The 20,298-nt window shown below is 35.4% G+C and overlaps 1 protein-coding gene across 1 annotated transcript in view; it reads right to left on the bottom strand.

Annotated features, from left to right (window-relative positions):
* LOC144441262 (L-proline trans-4-hydroxylase-like) overlaps positions 1-20,298 on the bottom strand; it is a 58,692-nt gene that overhangs the window by 21,106 nt on the left and 17,288 nt on the right. The window lies entirely within an intron of this gene.

Here is a 20,298-nt window from a genome sequence, read left to right as displayed (position 1 = left end):
TATGGATTCATCACGTGACCTGATTGCGCGATTTATTAAAAAATATATAATTATGTATTCGACCAATCACGCTTTAATATACAGGAACGCCATTTGAGACTAGCTCTGAATGGTCGCCAGAGTAGACTTGGAACGATAACGAAAATTTAAAAAAATCTAAATGTCAGTTAGGATAGCATAGTGTAGTAGTAGTGATAGTCGTTCAAGTCTGCTGGTAGGCTAACATATATGCGTTGATATAATGACAAATACTTGAAATTCCGCCCCTGGACACTATAATTCCTGTGTTACAGGCCTGTGTCAGCAAAGACGGCACAGGGCTGTAAAAAGCTGTAGTTACAGGCATGTTAAGAGATATGGCTACATTATGGTATACATTGCTGTTGGTACACTGCTGATAAATTGATATGATATACAGCCTGTCACAGGATCTTTATGTACATGACTGTATACATAGTTGCCTGTTACCGATATGAACTCTAACCAAATGTCACATTCACCTCAATATACGAACCATACATAGACTGTCTGCATGTAGATTTTTTGCTTGCGAGAGAGAGAGAGAGAGAGAGAGAGAGAGAGAGAGAGAGAGAGAGAGAGAGAGAGAGAGAGAGAGGGAGAGAGAGAGAGAGAGAGAGAGAGAGAATCTACCCGTTCAGGGCCGTAGCCTGACCAAATTGCCATGGGAGGGGGAGGGGGAGAACTTTGTCTTGCTGCAATCATGCATTTAAAATTTAGGTGACTAATTTACATAAATTTGCATACAATTTACATTATATCTGTTTTAGCATACGCAATAAAATATCATATGTGAGGCCAGAAAAAATATAAAAAAGCTGTTCAACGGGCAACCTAACCCATCACATTGGGTTGGTAGGTCGATTTTTTTTCACAATGCTTGACAGGATGTAAAAACAAAGCAAACCATATATAATGGTAGCAAAGCATTTCAGTTTGAGTTTATTTTGAAATTTGTCTGCATAGCAATCGATTTCCATCAGTTCTACAGTTAGGAAATGTACACAATGTACGGCTAAACAAATTTTGTAGCGCCAAATGAAACTCAAGCATTATTTTAGCCACCCCTTCTGTCACCTACACTACAGTGGAGATATAAAATTATATCGTACAATGATGCATTAAAATAACAGTGACAGCCAACTACAATAATACTCCGAACGAGATTACTTTACAAAGGATGTGGATTTCACATACATTAGGAGATGTCTCTAATTAGCTCTAAGCTATACAGGGAGGTACTTAGCCAGACACCTTCCATCTTGTTTTGGAAGAAAGACAATTATCACCTTGATTGCTACTGATTGGAAGGAGACAACTCCAAAGGTGAAAACAAATTGACAATAAGACAGTCTAGGAGGCCATTTAGAGGCATAAAATATCAAACCATATAAATAATTTAAAGTCTTTAATGCTTGAATATGGTATTAAAATACCAGAATTCAGACACTTATGCTATGCAGTACATATTATCTGGAAGTGTATTTGTTTGTGGCAAAGCTGAATGATATTTTGCGGATGTGCACTTGGTAAATGACTTCTCCTGAAGTTTAATTTGGTTCCAAAAAATCCTGAATAAAGAGCAAAACATTTCAAGACTTTCAGACTATTAGACTTTTGATGGCCTAATGTCAATGTCTGCTTAGCCCACTTCCCAGTGTCGTAAACCTTTGCTCAATAAATTATTCTTTTTATTGCACATTGGATATGCAACAGCTTAATTTAATCTCAATTTACGCTTGCATGCACCATCAGAGCCAAGTAAACCACTGTGATATTATGTAATTTGGAATAGACTCAAATGTATATTGTTACATGTATTATTCAGAAAATATAAAGAAATCTCCTTAATTTTGAAACAAAGTGTGCTTTTTACTGACATGCGAAGCCCGCATGAGGATACATTGCCCATCACCAAAAATATATTGCAATGCCAAAAACATGGGTAGATCGGCGGCCCGATGAACAGCTTTTTTATTTTTTTCTGGCCTAATGTCGTATCTTTTGAAAGTAGTTTCCAAAAAGATGTCACATTCAAAAAAAGTAAAAAAACACACTTTTAAATAAATAAAAAAATGAATGGTGGTTTCTCAAATAAGTAACGCAACAGAATAACCCTCTTCTTTACCCAAATATTTGCCCTACAGTCTGTGCAGGTACAACGGGAAGTAGAACTAACATTTTGAATATATTTTTTTTCTGCTATTCCCAAAACTTTTATGGCCTTACTTTATGTCGGAACCCAAGGTGAACTCAGTGGATTCTCCTTGTCATTATCATTATAATGAAAATTGAAGTTTTGGATTTTAATGTTGAAGGTATACCTCTGTTTACAAATTCAGGGCCATTCTTTCCATAGCAAATTGTCGCTTCAAAATGAATTGCGGAATAACGCTAGTGTCAGTGTGCAATGAGATAATTATATCAAACAACATTTCAACCAAAGACAACATCGAACACAATTGAAAGTGGCTCTTCAAAGAGTGGATCTTAAACTGCGTACCTAGTTTAATAGTTTTTCAAGGCCATCAAATATTTCAAAAAGAGATCTGCCGTTTTATCAGTAAATGTTTTTATATAAGGAACAAGATGTTAATTACACCGGAGTCACTACATGCAGGAGACCTCGCGTTGAACGACTTTTTGCTTTGACGTGATACAAAATGGTATGCTTACCCTGTCTGTTTCCTGATAAATGTCAAAATAGACTGCTGGACACGACGTCGTCTTTTTGGAGTTTCACTCATTATTGCTACTTGCTGTCTTCAAATGAAGGAGACTTTCAAGACTACTCACTGTTACTTGCGGAAAATGTACAGTGCATGTGCGCACTTCTTTTGCACTTTCGCTACACTGTAAAAAGTTACAATTTTTAACTGAACACATTTTTATTCAAAGTTAAGCCAGCGTACAATAGAGAGACATATAGTAGCGAGGAGTCAGTGTATTATACCATCCATTCAAAGCGCGCGTGCTATGCTAGGAATCGTCACGTAAATAATGATTTTAATAACATCGCTATGTATTCGAAAAGTTGCCTTTTTCCTCTTTCTCTTATCCTAAAATTCTCGTGGGGGGGGGGCAGCTGTCCCCCCTGCCCCACAGGCTACTATACGGTACTGCCGTTTATGCATGAGTTCAGCTGGCTAGAGAACTCTGGTTGGTATAAAATGGATGTGAGTTCGACTCCTCCACGTGCGACTCTTTTGCCTCAGGTTCATTTCATTTCAAGTATTTGTTTGAGTTTCACTTATCACTTGACGCAAGGTTAAGCTGTCGATCAAAGGTCACTGTCTATGTGGATTCTCAGCCCAAATCATCAGACGTAGCCTTGCGATGTAACATCAAATTTACTTTTGTAATGTGAGTGAATGATATCTGAATATGACGACATTTCCTGCTCATTTACACGTCACATTCTGGGTTCCAGAAAGCTACCGGATACTGCACATACAAGTCATCGATCATCGACATTTTCAAGATAGAATTCGATACAAATTAAAGTATATTTGTGTGTCAGACCCATACAACCATGGATGTATGCAATTTTTAGTCCCCGCCGGACGAAGTCCGGGACGGGGACTTATGGATTGGGTTCCGTCCGTGCGTCCGTGCGTCCGTCCGTCCGTCCGCAGCCGTTTCTTGGAGATGCCTGGACCGATTTTTTTCAAACTTGGTACAGGGGCAACATACAATGGCATACATATGCACGTCAATTTGTTTCATGATACGTTCCAATGTGGCCGCCTAGCAGCCGTTTTGTTTGCAAATTTTCCCTGTCTAAAGCCATAATTTAAACATGCTTGAACAGATCTCATTCAAAGTTGGTATTAGGACAGTGTTCTATGGCATATATGTGCATGTTCATTGTTGTCATGATACGATCCAATATGGCTGCCTGGCAGCCATTTTGTTTGCGAATTTTCCATGTCCAAAGCCATAATTCAGACATGCTTGAACAGATCTCATTCATAGTTGGTATTAGGACAGTGTTCTATGACATACATGTGCATATTCATTGTTGTTGTGATACGATCCAATATGGCCGCCTGGCAGCCATTTTGTTTGCGAATTTTCCATGTCCAAAGCCATAATTCAGACATGCTTGAACATATCTCATTCATAGTTGGTATTAGGACAGTGTTCTATGACATACATGTGCATATTCATTGTTGTTGTGATACGATCCAATATGGCCGCCTGGCAGCCATTTTGTTTGTGAATTTTCCATGTCCAAAGCCATAACTCAGACATGCTTGAAAAGATCTCATTCAAAGTTGGTATTAGGACAGTGTTCTATGACATACATGTGCATATCCATTTTCGTCATGATACGATCCAATATGGCTGCCTGGCAGCCATTTTGTTTGTGAATTTTCCATGTCCAAAGCCATAATTCAGACATGCTTGAACAGATCACATTCAAAGTTGGTATTAGGACAGTGTTCTATGACATACATTTGCATATTCATTGTTGTTGTGATACGATCCAATATGGCCGCCTGGCAGCCATTTTGTTTGTGAATTTTCCATGTCCAAAGCCATAATTCAGACATGCTTGAACAGATCACATTCAAAGTTGGTATTAGGACAGTGTTCTATGACATACATTTGCATATTAATTGTTGTTGTGATACGATCCAATATGGCCGCCTGGCAGCCATTTTGTTTGTGAATTTTCCATGTCCAAAGCCATAACTCAGACATGCTTGAAAAGATCTCATTCAAAGTTGGTATTAGGACAGTGTTCTATGACATACATGTGCATATCCATTTTCGTCATGATACGATCCAATATGGCTGCCTGGCAGCCATTTTGTTTGTGAATTTTCCATGTCCAAAGCCATAATTCAGACATGCTTGAACAGATCTCATTCATAGTTGGTATTAGGACAGTGTTCTATGACATACATGTGCATATCCATTTTCATCGTGATATGATCCCCCATACCCGACCAATCCTTTATTTAACAAGCAGACACAACATATCTAAGTCTGTTTGATTTAGGTTCACAAGTGTTGTTGCGTGATCAGAGTAGTGGTAATTCCTTAAAACCCAATTATAGCGGGGACTATGTCATTCTCAATGACTTGTTAATAATAGTGTAAGTGCATAGTTACGAAAATATGACCGTAGCACAGAATAGCAGGAGCAAGTCATTCTGAACAGTTAAGAGAAAAAAGTTCTCGCCTGACTGGCGTCACACAGGTAATCAGCTACCTAATTATTAAACATTACATCGCTTGTTATTTATGTGTATAATGGTAACAGGTGTTACATGCTACAAGAGATATCTAAAAAGTATTGAAATTGAAATGCCAAGTAATCTCGCCGGAAAGTCATTAATACTTAGTTATGACACTATCTGGAAAACGATGATTATTACATTAATCATAATCATAATTTATGATTCATAATATCAAACTATAGTATGATAGAATGCACATCAATAAGCTATAGTAAAACATAATGTACATTAATAAATCACGCTGTCCCAGTGTATGCATCAATCCATTATACAATATTTTACCCACAACCCTCTCCGATTTGTATGCTTGGATGTTCCTTATTTATTAACTTCCAAGATAAACCACATTTCTTAACATTTGAAGCATAACAATAACATTTGAATACTATGTACCAAAAGTACGATTAGGAATCAAAAGGAAAGTTGCAGATTTTGTATAAAAATGTACCAACAACGAAATAAAACACATGCTTTGAGTAAAATACTATTCAACATCAAGTTATCACCAACTTAAGTAGTCAGTCTGTATAGAAAGTTTCAACATGAAAATTTCTTTTGTTATACCTATTCCGAGAGTGAAATCATACCAGGTCCTTATAATTTCCTTAATTTCCTTTTAGAGGAAAGCCAATTGTCACCTTGGTTGCTACTGATTGGAAGGAGAGAAACTCCAAAGATGAAAGCAATTGAAAATAAGACACAGTAGGAGGCCAATTATAGGCATAAAATATCAAACCATAGAAATAATTTAAAGTCTTACAATGGTATTAAAATACCAGAATTCAGACAATTATGCTATGCATTACATATTATCTGAAAGTGTATTTTGTTGTGGTAAAGCTGAAAGATATTTTGCGGATGTTTGGTTCCAGAAAATCCCGAATAAAGAGCAAAACATTTCAAGACTTTCAGACTTTTGATGGCCCAATGACTGTTCAGCCCACTTCAATGGTCTTAAACTTTTGTTCAATTCTTTTTAGTGCACATTGGATATGCAACAGCTTAATTTGATCTCAATTCATGCTTGTATGCATCATCAGAGCCAAGTAAACCACTGTATAAGATATTATATATAATTTGGAATAGACTCGAATGTATATTGTTACTATTCAGAAAATATAGCGAAATATCCTTAATTTTGAAGAAAAAAATGCGAAGCTCGCATGAGGATATATTGCCCATCACCAGAAAAAAATATATGGGTAGGTTGAACAGCTTTTTCATTTTTTCTGGCCTAATGTCGTATCTTTCAGAGTAGTTGCCGAAAAGATGTCACATTCAAAGTAAAAAAAATGGATGGTACTTTCTCAAATAAGTAACACAACAAAATAATCATTGTCTTTACCCAACTCCCAAAACTTTTATGGCCTCGTTTATGTCGGAACCCAAGGTGAATTCTCCTTGTCATTATCATTATAATGGTAATTGAAGTTTGGATTTTGATGTTGAAGGTACAGCTCTGTTTACAAATTCAGGGCCATTCTTTCCATAGCAAATTGTCGCTTCAAAATGAATTGGGGATAACGCTAGTGTCAGTGTGCAATGAGATAATTATATCAAACAACATGTTAACCAAAGACAACGTCGAACACAATTATTGAAAGTGGATCTTCAAATAGTGGATCTTAAACTGCGTATCTAGTTTATTAGTTTCAGGGCGACCAAATATTCCAAAAAAAAGATCTGCCATGAAATGTTTTAATATAAGGCGCACGATGTAAATGAGATCGAGCGCATCTTCGGAGTCATTGCATGCAGCATTGCAGTATTGCAGGCGACCTCACGTTGAACGACTTTTCCGTCTTTTTTTTGAGTTTCACTCGCTGAGATTATAATTGCGACTTGATATCTTCAAATGAAGGATAATTTCAAGACTTCGCGGAAAATGCACAGTGCATGTGCACACTTCTTTTGTACTTTCCCGCACAAAGAATTTTCAATTTGCTGCAAAAAGTTACAATTTTTAACTGGACACATTTTTATTCAAAGTCAAGCCAGCGTACAATAGAGATATAAGATACATATTAGCGAGGAGTCAGTGTACAGTCACTTTATAATTAGTGAACCATCAATTTAAATCGCGCATGCTAGGAATTGTCACGTAAATAACGATTTTAATAACATCGCTATGAATTCAAAAAGTAGTTTTTTTTTCTTTCTTTCTTTTCCAAAATCTCGCGGGAGGGGATGGAGCAGCTGCCCCCATGCTCCCCCGCAGGCTACGGTACTGGTGTGAGAGTAGAACTCAGAGGGAGTTGTGGATAAAAGACAACGAAGAGACGACAAGGAACAAATGAGGGCATAACTCGTCCTCAATGTTTTGTCTATAAAACTGATAAAAACGTTTATAATTTAAACTGATGTGGGATGTTATTTGTGTATGAACACAGTTGGTTAATGTTGCCCCATTGACACCTTGATATCCTGTATCGTGACAGTTCCACCAACCTCCTACACGATCATAGTCACATTGTCACTTTGATATCCTTGTACACGATCTGTTTAGGATTGTTGACTACGTAGAGTTTATCGCCTACATATGTACTTTGACGGAAATAAAGAACTATCTAGAAGTTAAACCATTCATGCGTTGCGTTGGCATTTCTGTTTAAAAACATCTCAAGGGTAACCTTTCATGCCTAAATATATGGGTTAACGCTGCTAGAAATACAGTAAAATGGGATGCCGGGTAGAATGTGGTAAACATTCAAGTGGAACTGACACATCTGCCTTCACTCACTTGTTGTTCTGTTCAAACATATCCCAAGATACACCTTAAAACAGGATAATCAATATATTTATAAATCAATATATAAATAAATAATTAAAGGAAATTAATGTAGCATAATTAATACTGTAGTAACTGTAGTATTACGAGGGTTTTACCACGTTTCAATTTATTTTTAATTCGAATTTAGCAGAAGTGACTAAAGCGGTATATAAGAGAATCGTCCGAAAGTGGTAGCATGCCTGTATCATTGAACGGTATAATCATTTCAGAGAGTAATAAACCTATATACACATATTTGAAGATTTCACCATAATCTAAATATCAACAGAAGTAAAATTACATTGGATAGTCATATACGACCAGTTTCCCTTTTTTCTGAACATTTTAAATGATATGCCAAATTGCTACCGAAATCACACGTGAATGGAATAAGTAGCTGACATTATACCATGTACAAGCCAGGTTAAGCAAAAATATGGAATATATACTCGTCTAGCGACTCGTAGTGGCAATGGCCCCTTTGGGCACTCGTATTGTCCTTAGCTGAAGGATGGAAAATATTGGGAAAGGATATCTAAATATAGATTCATTTACTATATAAAGTAACCATGAGGCACAAACTTCAGAAACACGTACGCTCAGTAACTATATGGTAGTCGTGTGATCACCCTGACTAAGTGTGAATCAATATGGCGGAGGCAATAAAGGAAGTCTATGAACGTGCTTTCAGCCCAGACATTGTCGTATGGATTTAATTAATTGACAGTCTATCAAACAGGTCAGAAGATTTACATCGATTAAATTGGTTTGGTTGATGCTATGATACGATAAACACTATCTATAATATCAATGCATAACTGAAGAAATAATCCGTATATGAGCTTCGATGCAAAAAGTCAAAAAATTTGTAAGTAAGGTTATCGATTATACATGACATAATATGACACCGTGTCTACAAATGATATCAGGGTGATATCTTTAAAATATGGAGAAAGGATGTAAATAATGTATTTTTACACACACATCAGATTTCTACGAATAAATTGAGCAAACGCCATGATATTTAATAGACTCAAGTTATCAAATATATATGTTATGTTCGATTTCACTATGAACGCCCCAAATGCCATTAATGTAGTCCCTTTCAATCGCGAACACCACAGAGTAAGCAATTATGTATGTCAAAGACTTCATGGCAAACATCCTTACTATATTTATGACAGATTACATTCTTGAGGGGTCTCATATTTGACAATTACGATGATGACGACGAAAATGATGACAGTGATGATGATGGTGATGATGATGATGATGATGATGATGATGATGATGATGATGATGATGATGATGATTAAAGTGTGTGGCAATGCTGCACAAGTTGTCATTTAAAAATAATTTAAATTCAACAACAGAAAAACAGTAAAACTCTTTTCCAAGTACTCGAACATGTATTGCTAGGGCGGCACTAACAAATTGCACTACAAATAACGATATTACATCAACAAGTAATACCCTTCATAGCTACTGAATTAACTAATAGTCGTAACATTCTTAACGATTAACCGTCCGCTACAATCATCAGTTGCAGAGGGCGATTTGTTAAGACATGTAGTTTTTGTTCGAGCCTACACCCAATTCCTGTATTCACTATTTAATCATGACAGTAAAGTTGAAGGTTTTCTAACGTAAATTGTTTTCTTCGTACTCCACGTGGGCATCATACCTTAGGTGTTGCTATAGCTCCTATCTCAGGTAGTGCAGTGATGTATATCAACTTAGGAAAGTCACTTAAATGCTAGGACGATTCCTGGGTCTGCAGGTGTCTTAACTCAGGACGATTTTCAATTCGCGTTTGCGTTTATATCACAAATCACTCTCATGGCAATTTTAGGAGGTGGTGGAGGATGTTTAATAGCCTGTGTAAACAGGTTTATTTTTAAAAACCTATTATTAAAAACCTATAAAAGTCCCAGCATCATATAACGAAAAGATTTTGTAAGCATTTGCAATCACCTCCAAAATGAAAGATGACACTTTGTGCCTTGATAACTATAGTTGATTTCTTTTCATACGGTTTTCAAATAGTTAATGAATAGTGGATATCCGTCTGCGTCAGTAAAACATTATTATTATTAATCTATAATCAACCAAATATGTTACACTAATGAAATGTGTTAGAACACGTAACCCAATATGTTATACTGGCCACGTATGTGAGAACAAGTAACCCATGTTATACTAACCCGATAAGTAATAGCACTTACACCAATATGTTACATTCTAATCCAATATGCTAATCTAATCAAAATTTTATACTCACCCAATGTGTTGTAACACTTAACCAACAAGGATGAGATCAATGTAGAGTGCATTGATTGCGTACTATGTCAAGCCAAGGGCACCTACGAGTTCTTTAATTAAGGTAGAATTAGTCTCAGGGACCAATTTCCCAAAGAAGAAGAAGAGTTTTACAAATCTTAAACTTGCCATATGAAAGTTTGCTCGGGGCGGTTTTTGGGAATTATGAAATAAATGTGGGGTTTCGCCGTCTTCTTTTTAAAGAAATCGACAATCTTTTATATTTTTCTATTCTTTACTGCGTATTCGGTGGTCATTTTGGTTTGATGTGATGTGCAAATGACTTATTTGTTATTATCATTTTGACCTTTGTACGGTGACTCGTGATTTTTTTTCTTGAGTTTGAGTTTTCTGGAAGTTAAAGCAACGGCAACAGTTTAAGATTTTTATTTCTGAGGCAGCTACTGTGTTCATATTGCGTTATAGCTATCTATGACAATGATGTTCGGAAGGCAGGTGGGTATGTCATTCAATAATATATTTTAAACACATCTCAATTTCGTCGACATGACAACGAATTGTAAAAAGTATACTAACGATAGACTAGTTATGAAGGGTGTATGCACTCGAATAATTGAATTCGTTCTGCACATTAGATTTATTGTGACAGCGATATATCTTGGAAAAGTCTGGTTTTTACATATTGTGATTAATATGTCACATCTGTTTCTTGGGATTCGAATATTTCTTCAAACAAGATCATGTACATAAACATTTGCGATCACTAGTGAAAGGGTAAACAGCAATACATCAAGTTTAATATAATGGACGTTACAACATACGTATACACTATCATCGCGTTTATATTGCCAACATGAGATGATAACAACATGTATTCAATGGAATGCACTTGCTTTAAATGTTCATACTGGGATATTCAAACTTTTAATTCAAGCGAACATCAGTATTTACTGAATTTTGAACTTTTGTTGACATTCAGTGTCGTCACTAATCAAGAATCAAGAATTTAACTACACATCACTAAATACAACAATATGGAGTTTAGTACGCTGACAAGGAATGCTGTCGTAAATAAACTAGAGGCACTCCGTCAAATAATCCTTGAAGGGAGGAGGGTATCAAAATCGTCCTTCAAGCTTAAAATGACTAGAAACTGTACAAAATATCCAACCGATATCGGGTAACATTGAGAGCGGCAAGACGATTCAGATTCATAATTCATTACCTTCTAATGAAATGCAGATTATTACAGAGAGTTTTAACTATTATTTACTTATTTATAGCATTGATAGCGTTATAGCGTTATCTGCAATAGATAGGAGTTCCTTCAACAGCTGCAAACATATGTTGATTAATACTTCTATATGCAGGCTCTATTATTCGGATTCCATGGAAGACCTTTACAAATTGTACAGATAAATATATCTAAATATATTTACATTATTCTACATAGACTTTACAAGGTGCTCCATAGAACTGATATGGAGCTCTTGAAACGTTATATGTATTATTACAGTAATCTTTGTCAGTATTTTAATATTTAAAGCCTTCAATCTTGTATTGTAAATATTGAATGTATTTTAGTCATTTTAAACACTGCATATTGCTCCAATGACTTTTCATGCTTCTTAAACATTGCATATTGCTCCAATGACTTTTCATGCTTCTTAAACATTGCATATTGCTCCAATGACTTTTCATGCTTCTTAAACATTGCATATTGCTCCAATGACTTTTCATGCTCCTTAAACATTGCATGGTGCTCGATAGACTTTACGTGGTGCTTCTTAAACATTGCATGGTGCTCGATAGACTTTACATGGTGCTCCTTAAACTTTGCATGGTGCTCGATAGACTTTACGTGGTGCTTCTTAAACACTGCATGGTGTTCCAATGTCTTTACATAGTGTTCCATGGATTATACATGCTACTTTCTAAATCTTTACACGGACTCAATAAACTTTACATTATACTCCATGGACTTTTAAAATTGTAGTCCTGAATATCATTTAATGGGCTTGCCATATTGATGATGTCATGACACATGTGCCCTTTACATATGACGGGTAGGTCTTCGTTATGGCTGGTTAAATTGCGTGATTATGACATACAGCAATTTGGAAATACTCATGTGTGACTTATCATTATGTCAGCTCAAAGTCCATCAAACATTGCTGAAATATCATTGATAATATATAAAGAGAAGATGTACGTGTAACTTTGCGTAATGCAAGATTAATTTGCATTATTAATGATTATGTACCGATCAGGTGAACAGTCATCCCCGTTAGAGCCTAGAATTCTTCGAATTAATCAAATACTTCATGCCCTTGAAATTGCATTTATAATTTTATTTCACACATTATTTATGCATAAGTTGGATGTACCATGAAATAAGAGTGACCTTAATTTGCATCTTAGATTCAGTCTTTACCACAAGAGCTAGTTTCAGGGTCTATAAAGAGGAGACATTTTCTTCATTACTTCACATGTCAATTCACTTGCAATTTCATGTACATTCAATATGTAAAGCTGCAACAGTCAAACAAATTTAAGTCTTACTTTTTGGCCTTGAGAAGGCATTCAATTTACATCATGTTCTTTGATATTGTTGTTATATTTGACGAATTACATATGTTATTTTATTTACTGAAGCCATAGCCGTTTAGGAAGACAAAAATGGCCGATTTGATGGCGTACACTTTGGATATATCCAAATTTGTTATACGACATTGCCGATATTTATGGTGGGTAAGGAGATTTGAGGTGATGGTGTCTTGGTAGGTACATAGACTCTAAAAATAGATCATTAATATTTAGTCCTGCATGAAAATAACGGCACTCTGCTAATATCGAAACATTTGAGTGGTACTGTTTAAATCGGACAAAACCTTCGTACACGTGTCCACGGTCTATTCCTTGCCTGTAGTGATCGAGTTCTAGTCAGGGAGAGCTGTTGGGTTTCAGAACAGCCGTTTTTGTTCGGATGGTATTCATTCTGCACATTAAGTAAAAGTGAAAGTGGCGTCAATACATTGAGATTATGAACGCCTAACACAGTCTTGGCATCATACTGAGTTCATTCTTTCCGGTGTAGTTTATGGTAATACTTATATTTGCGTTATCGTCTAACCTCTTTTTACAATTCAATGACGGTGCATGTATGAGTACGTCATCTTCAGGTTCTTTATAGCATTCTGAAAATAGCTATTCCTCGTAATAACCAGTAATCATTTCGCTGTCTCTTTGAAATATAGCTACAGTTACTATTAATAAAGGTCAAACCCCTACTTTTTCTCCAAGCTTATCTCGCACATTATATATATATATATATAGGAGAAATCAGCCTATAACAATGCGAAACATCGTGTTTTATCAATAACTCGGAGCATAAGAAGTCAAACGGAACATGATGTGAATGAGAAGTATACTTACTTTTTGTATCATATCAAATACGTGATCTCATTGTGTCGGTTTTTATGAGATGTTATCGAATGATATAAACCACCATGGGCCATGTGATTGTACATGAAACTTTTGATAGTTCGTGTCCTCAATCCTCTACGAATGATAGTTTCTGGTCAGTCTTCGTCGAAGATACATCCCAAATACAAATGTGCAGCTATTTCATAGTCATGTCCAAGCTCATAACATTTAGTACTAGACACTTGTACAAATATTATCTATTACATAACTACCTTTTTGATATATATACTTTTTCTTCAAGTTTTTAAAATGTATGGAGTTACAAACATGGATATGGTATGTGTTGTTTCATGTTTGTATTTTCAAGTGGAAACACGTAGTAGAGTTATCAATTGCAAATCCCCAAAATACCCATCTGTCACCCACTTGACCGGTATAGTTCATTTGCAGTCGAAGTATATATTAAGTACTTAATGGTGCTTTATGAAGTTTGTGTGGGCAGACACCGATAGGGTTAATACCTAGCAAATACATGCCGGTGATGTATTGGTTCGAACTATAATGAATGTTTCAGGATGGTCTAAATGAGGGAATTACGCCTTACTTCAAAGTATGTGACGCATATTAAAATTCTAAAATGTCGAACGTCACTTGTCAATTATACGTACGTCATAACTGTCCCTGGTTTGTGAATATACAGGAAATGAATATCGTTTCTGTAGTTCACACACTGGTGGTAAAATAACATTCATTCTGATTGCAAGCATACCCTAAACAAGACATTGTTATATATTATTGCGCTACATTAATAACCAACACAAACTTGTCTATTTGCTTGAATCTGTGCAATTTCTTCAATTGATTAAATTGCATGTAACGTTTCTAGCCGTTTGTTGAAAAGTCAGTTATTTTTCAGAAATAGTGGGATCTCATTTAACACAAATAGTAATGAGTTTAGGAACCAACATTCGACTTTCCAATGAAAGTTCATTGAGTTTTAGCGACGAAATAAGCTAGACTATGGTCAAAAGAATGGTTAGTGTTTATATACTTGTAAATATATCTGTAGCTGACAGAACTTGTCCGAATATTGTGCTATATTTTGCCTTTGATTTTGTAACTGTACCTGGTCTGCACTTAATAGTATTTGGAAGCTAGTAATTGAAACAGATTTCTCCACCTATCACGCATCTTACCATAGATATCTTTTCATAAATCTGTCATTGGTAAACATCTAATGCATATTAATTCCGTTCACATAAATAGTGATTTTAGGTGATTGGGCAATAGTTTAAGAATGTAAACTTTAAATTACCGTAATAAGAAGGTTTTTACCCAACACTTAGGTCTAATGTGACATTTTAGAAACAGTCACAATAGAGTCCCTGAACAGTCCGTCTGTAACATTTAACAGGTGTTCCCCCGAGAGCTGCCTGATCGATAGTATAGTACGGGTTGAAGTGGATATTTCCTCTCTCATAAAAAAAAAGTGAGCGTGGGAGGACGTTACACGACAAAGCCGTCATAGAGTCAATGGTTTACGACAATGGACATACATACATACATACATACATACATACATACATACATACATACATACATACATACATACATACATGTGTTTGTGTGTGTGTGTGTGTGTGTGTGTGTGTGTGTGTGTGTGTGTGTGTGTGTGTGTGTGTTTGTTTGTGTGTGTGTGCGTGCGCGCGTGTGTGCGAACGGGTCAGCAGGATATTGATTGCGCCAGATACAGAGGCTGTCAGGCCGTCGACTATTTAGCTATTAAACCTTTATAAAGGACATTGTAATTTGTAATCTGGTTTCCATGCTTTATGACTTTTCGTTCCACGTAAAGGTACTAGTCCCATCGACATTAATAGTGTCAATTTAGAATGCAATATTAATAGTCTTAGCACGCAATATTCAGTATTATAATTACCTTACATATGATATCCCACAGTTAGATACAATATCTACGTACATTATCGATTATACCATGCACAAGCCAAGTTGAACAAACGAAATGTGGAATTTATACTCTTGTCGTTTTACGTCACGACAACACGTGTCTACGTCACTGGTTCTATTGTGTTCGAACTATGAGTCAAAACGTTCAAAATTGCCATTACCGTCACGACTTTTCTTGACTGGTGCTGGTATAATTTTAATTATGTTATTCGCCAATATTATCTTCATTCCACCAAAAATACTCATGACTCGTCTAGCGACTCGTAGTAACAAAGCCCACTTAGGTCACTCATATATTCCTGGCTGGACGAAAACAATTATTGGGGAATAACATCTAACTGTAAGCACTAGACTTATGTCAGTGTCAATTGACACAAAATTTTGGGTGTTATCATTCCACAGTAAATGGCTGATAGAAAATATAGCCTAAAGATGTATCAAAGTTTCAGTGAATTCATCCACTGTATTTACATAATCTAATTTCCTATGACACTTCTTTAGATTTTTTCTATGAATATGTAAAATTATCTGGATATTACAGTTGGTATTTACAGAGATTTGTGAAAATAACATGGCGCTTATATTCTTTCTTTAAGTACTCCTTATACATTTTCATGAAGGTTATTATTATTTTACCTAACCTGCAGATTAGAATAAAACTATATTAATTCCTCTCGTCGATGTTTTATCAAAGCTGTATTAGTTCGATATCAAAGTGGTTAACGGTTGCCTACTCAATGTTCATCAATTAACGCCTTTGTTGATAGAAAGCAACATTTTACTTAAACAGGAACGTCGACGGCCGAAACATTTGTAAATTTCCATCCTATCGAATTCTCCTTGTTTTTTCTTGTTTTATGTATAACCTAGAACAAGAAACGATGAAACCATGTGTGTTACGTCACTGTGTGTTACGTCACTGTGGTCTTGTAAAATGTCAATGTTAAACTTCTTTGCATACTAAAGCAATACATCTCACATCATAAAACGAAGGGTAAACCCATTGACATGGACACATGTGCTAAACGATACATTTCACGTGATTTATAAGACAGTAGTACAGATAAACGGAAGCAGGCACTTAAGAAGTGAGTTCATTAGCACGATTGTATACGCCTATGCAATATATCTGACGATATCAAATAAAAACCAACGAGTGTCTCATAAGATTTTTAGTGAAGGACTAGTGTGGACGCTTTCGATCTAAAACGTAGGATCCAGTAGCGATATTCATACTTACACGGCTGCTGTGCTTATAGGTAGGATAATCTCTTTTATTATTGATTAGTGAGAATACCTAATTGTTTAAGCTCTTTCATTTGCTTCAATACCTATAGCTTCATTGTGTAAGCGCTTCGTTAATATTGCATCGTCCATTTGGTAAAGCTGCTAAATGTAGGTCCCATTGACTTATTTCATATAATCCGTAGTGATAGGAAGTGATAGTAGAAGGATTTTAGTGTTTTCCCTTGATGCAAAAAGGAAAGGGTGTGTTACCCGTAGGGAGTATAATGATACCTCCTGAGTTGTTTATTTACCTTGGCATAGATGTAGAATGCCAATCTGTTAAATTATTTAAATGGTTTTGTCAATGATACATGGTATTCATATCAACATGTCAAATTATAACGAGTACTTGAATCGTAGAAGTACTTAAATGTTTTTAAAAAATGTTTTAAAAAAGTGTTTCTGGGTAAATGTCGCATCATTAAAATATGTCCATCTTCGAGTTTGTTCAATGTCTTCAACCTATCAATTTGCCTATGTATATATGTATGTATATCAAAAAGATGGGTTATACAGAAAACAACAAGTTTCCCTTAAAAGAGTATGTGACGTCTACATTCGAGTTGAGTCTTTATGTACAATTGTTTAGAAATCTAAGAGAGTATATTATATTTTCATAATAAATGTGTCTTTTACTCAGTAGTACTGAAATAATCAAACACTCGTTGTTTACATGATGAGCTACACTTAAGCAATACTCGAATCAAATTTTGCACAAAGATATAAATCAATACTTTGTGTTGCGCTGAAGAGGAAAAATGGATAGTTCCGTAAGTTGATAGTAAAAGTAATCCTCATAGGTAGTTCAGGAAATAAGTTGATAAATAAAGTCGTATATGTTCTACTTTCCAGTATGAAGAGATTGATAAGCATATAGACTTTGTGTTTCTGAGTCTATCAAATCATCCCAAGATGACTCCACTTTTGAGACTTAGCATGCCATGCGTTCGTTTATATTGTTACAGTGATACGAAGCTTTACATTCTTTTAATACGTTTTGAGTTTCATGTTTTCTGTTCGTAAGTCAAATCAATTTGTAATATTAAATGACTAATTGAAAATGTTCATCAGATGTCTTAAGGTATAACGCACAAGAAGTTTTTGATCAGTCTTATTCGACGATCCTCATCAAAGTGACAAATTCCCTAACCCCATAAGATATATCGAAAGCTCAATGCTAAAAACACTGATCAACTGTTTTGCGTCTGCGTAATAACCTGTGTAAGTAATGGTAAAAATTAAAAGATAAATATCTATGTAATAAGAAATAAATTTCGTGGGTAAAGACAAGCTTTTTCTGTGTCGATATTTCCATTTTTACCATATTTCCTAACCTTCTTGGTGCTTAGTGTTATTCAAATATGATTTCCCTTAGAATTAATCCACTAAAGTGCTTGCTATATATGACACATATTTACACATACAAAGGGAGACAAGTTGACCGATGGTCCAGACTGGTAAACAAGTCGTAGTGGGTTACAAATTCGAGCGAAATAATTAATTAAAAAGCAACTTTATTTGTCGACATGTCCCTATAATGAAATTATTTATTTATTTCTCATTCTATTCCAGACGTCTCGCAAAGGAATGAGCTATTAAATTATTGTTTGATTATACTATAACGCCATTGGCAATTCACGATTAGTTATTGGATGTTAATGATTAGATGTTTCCTCGATTTTCCAGAATAGTTTCAAATTTGGTGATGTGATGAAATTTACGGTTGGTCAAATTGACAAAACCATTTTACAAGGATGATTCCGTAGTATAGTGTCTCTGTCATTAACATACAGTGAAGACAACTTAAACAAACGGTCATTGTCTGGTCAAGTGCAACCTTATTTTTATTCCGAAGGCGTTTTAAAAATATCATACTGGCAATCAACAAGGAAGTGATCAGGGTCAAATAAAAGCCAACATCTCTTCTGTGTTTAGAAAGTAGAAACATACCTTACGTTACCGAATGGGGGTACACTATTGTTAAAAGCTGTGCGCTTCTTTTCCATTTTTAGATCGACATGTTGTCCAAAACAAGTAAATAACCTAAAGAATGAAAAGATGTCTTCGTGATTTTATACAATTGGTATCCGGAGTAGTCAAACTGAAATAACAACTAATTTTGTGTAGTAATTTGGAACGTATTGTTATCGCCTGGCCAGGAGATGAACATATCGTACCTTTGGAGTTCAGTTTTCATGACAATTGTATTCGTTTATCGTTAACTTGCTTCGTTCTTCCCACATACACTCAGCGAACTGCGCAACAGAGAGTTTTGCTTCCCTATTGTCCAGCTTTAAGCAGGTGAGCAATTCAGATAGATTCAAGCCGACTTTGTCCTCATAAACACCACATCATTTACTATCCTGAAACCCAGGTGTTCTTTTGCTCATTATTAATTATTTATTGTTATACTACTAATCACTATGAGCAAAAGCTCTTTCTTTGAATTACAATTTATAGCTTGTAGTCGGCAAATCATGCAAGCAGTTTGTCCTTTAGTATTTTTTGTTACCGTAACGATGTTCAACATATGTAATGCATTGCAAGACAACATGCTAGTGATCTTATTTAAGAAACACATTTGCTCGGTTAACAATTTATATCTTATGAAATACGCTTTTGGAGTCAGGTAATATAAGTAGCTTTTTATATGAAATAAGATAACACATGTGAATAATTAAGAACAAGGACGGTTTATGTACTCTGGGAAGCTCATATCTTTTAAAATACTAAACATGTAGAGTCATGACATTCTTCCGTATTGTCTAAAATGTGATGCCCTCATCACTTAAGTCTCTTATTCTCAGGAAAATGATAGCAATACCTATTGAAACGAGATGGCGTAAATTTATAAAAGCCCTTCTAAATTATTATCTTGATGCCAATTTCAGCTATTGCAATAATAAGATTCTCCCCAACTGGGTGTTTGGCGACATGTATAAACAGCGTCATGTCTGAACCCAAACCCGGTAATTACAAATTCATAACATTAGTATATGTACGTTGACCAGTGATTTCTTTCTTGATTTCTACTGGGTATAGATTCACGTCTTCTTGAAAAGAGTAAAGACAACTATTTAAGAAGTTTTATTTCCGAGACTCATAAGACCTAAATGAGGCAACTGACAGTTGCGAATTCTACCCTGAACAAAGCTGGTGTACTTTCTTTTTTTTTTTTTTTTTTACACATTACAGGTTCATATGTATCGATGTACAGGACCGCACTTTTAATTCTATGTTGTTGTCTTTGTTTTCATTCAGAGTTTTAGTGACTATGTCAAAGTCAGAAAGTTTACATTT

This window comes from Glandiceps talaboti, chromosome 10 (genome assembly GCF_964340395.1).
Source record: "Glandiceps talaboti chromosome 10, keGlaTala1.1, whole genome shotgun sequence".
Taxonomy (NCBI): domain Eukaryota; kingdom Metazoa; phylum Hemichordata; class Enteropneusta; family Spengelidae; genus Glandiceps; species Glandiceps talaboti.
This window is presented reverse-complemented; position numbering and strand designations above follow the sequence as displayed.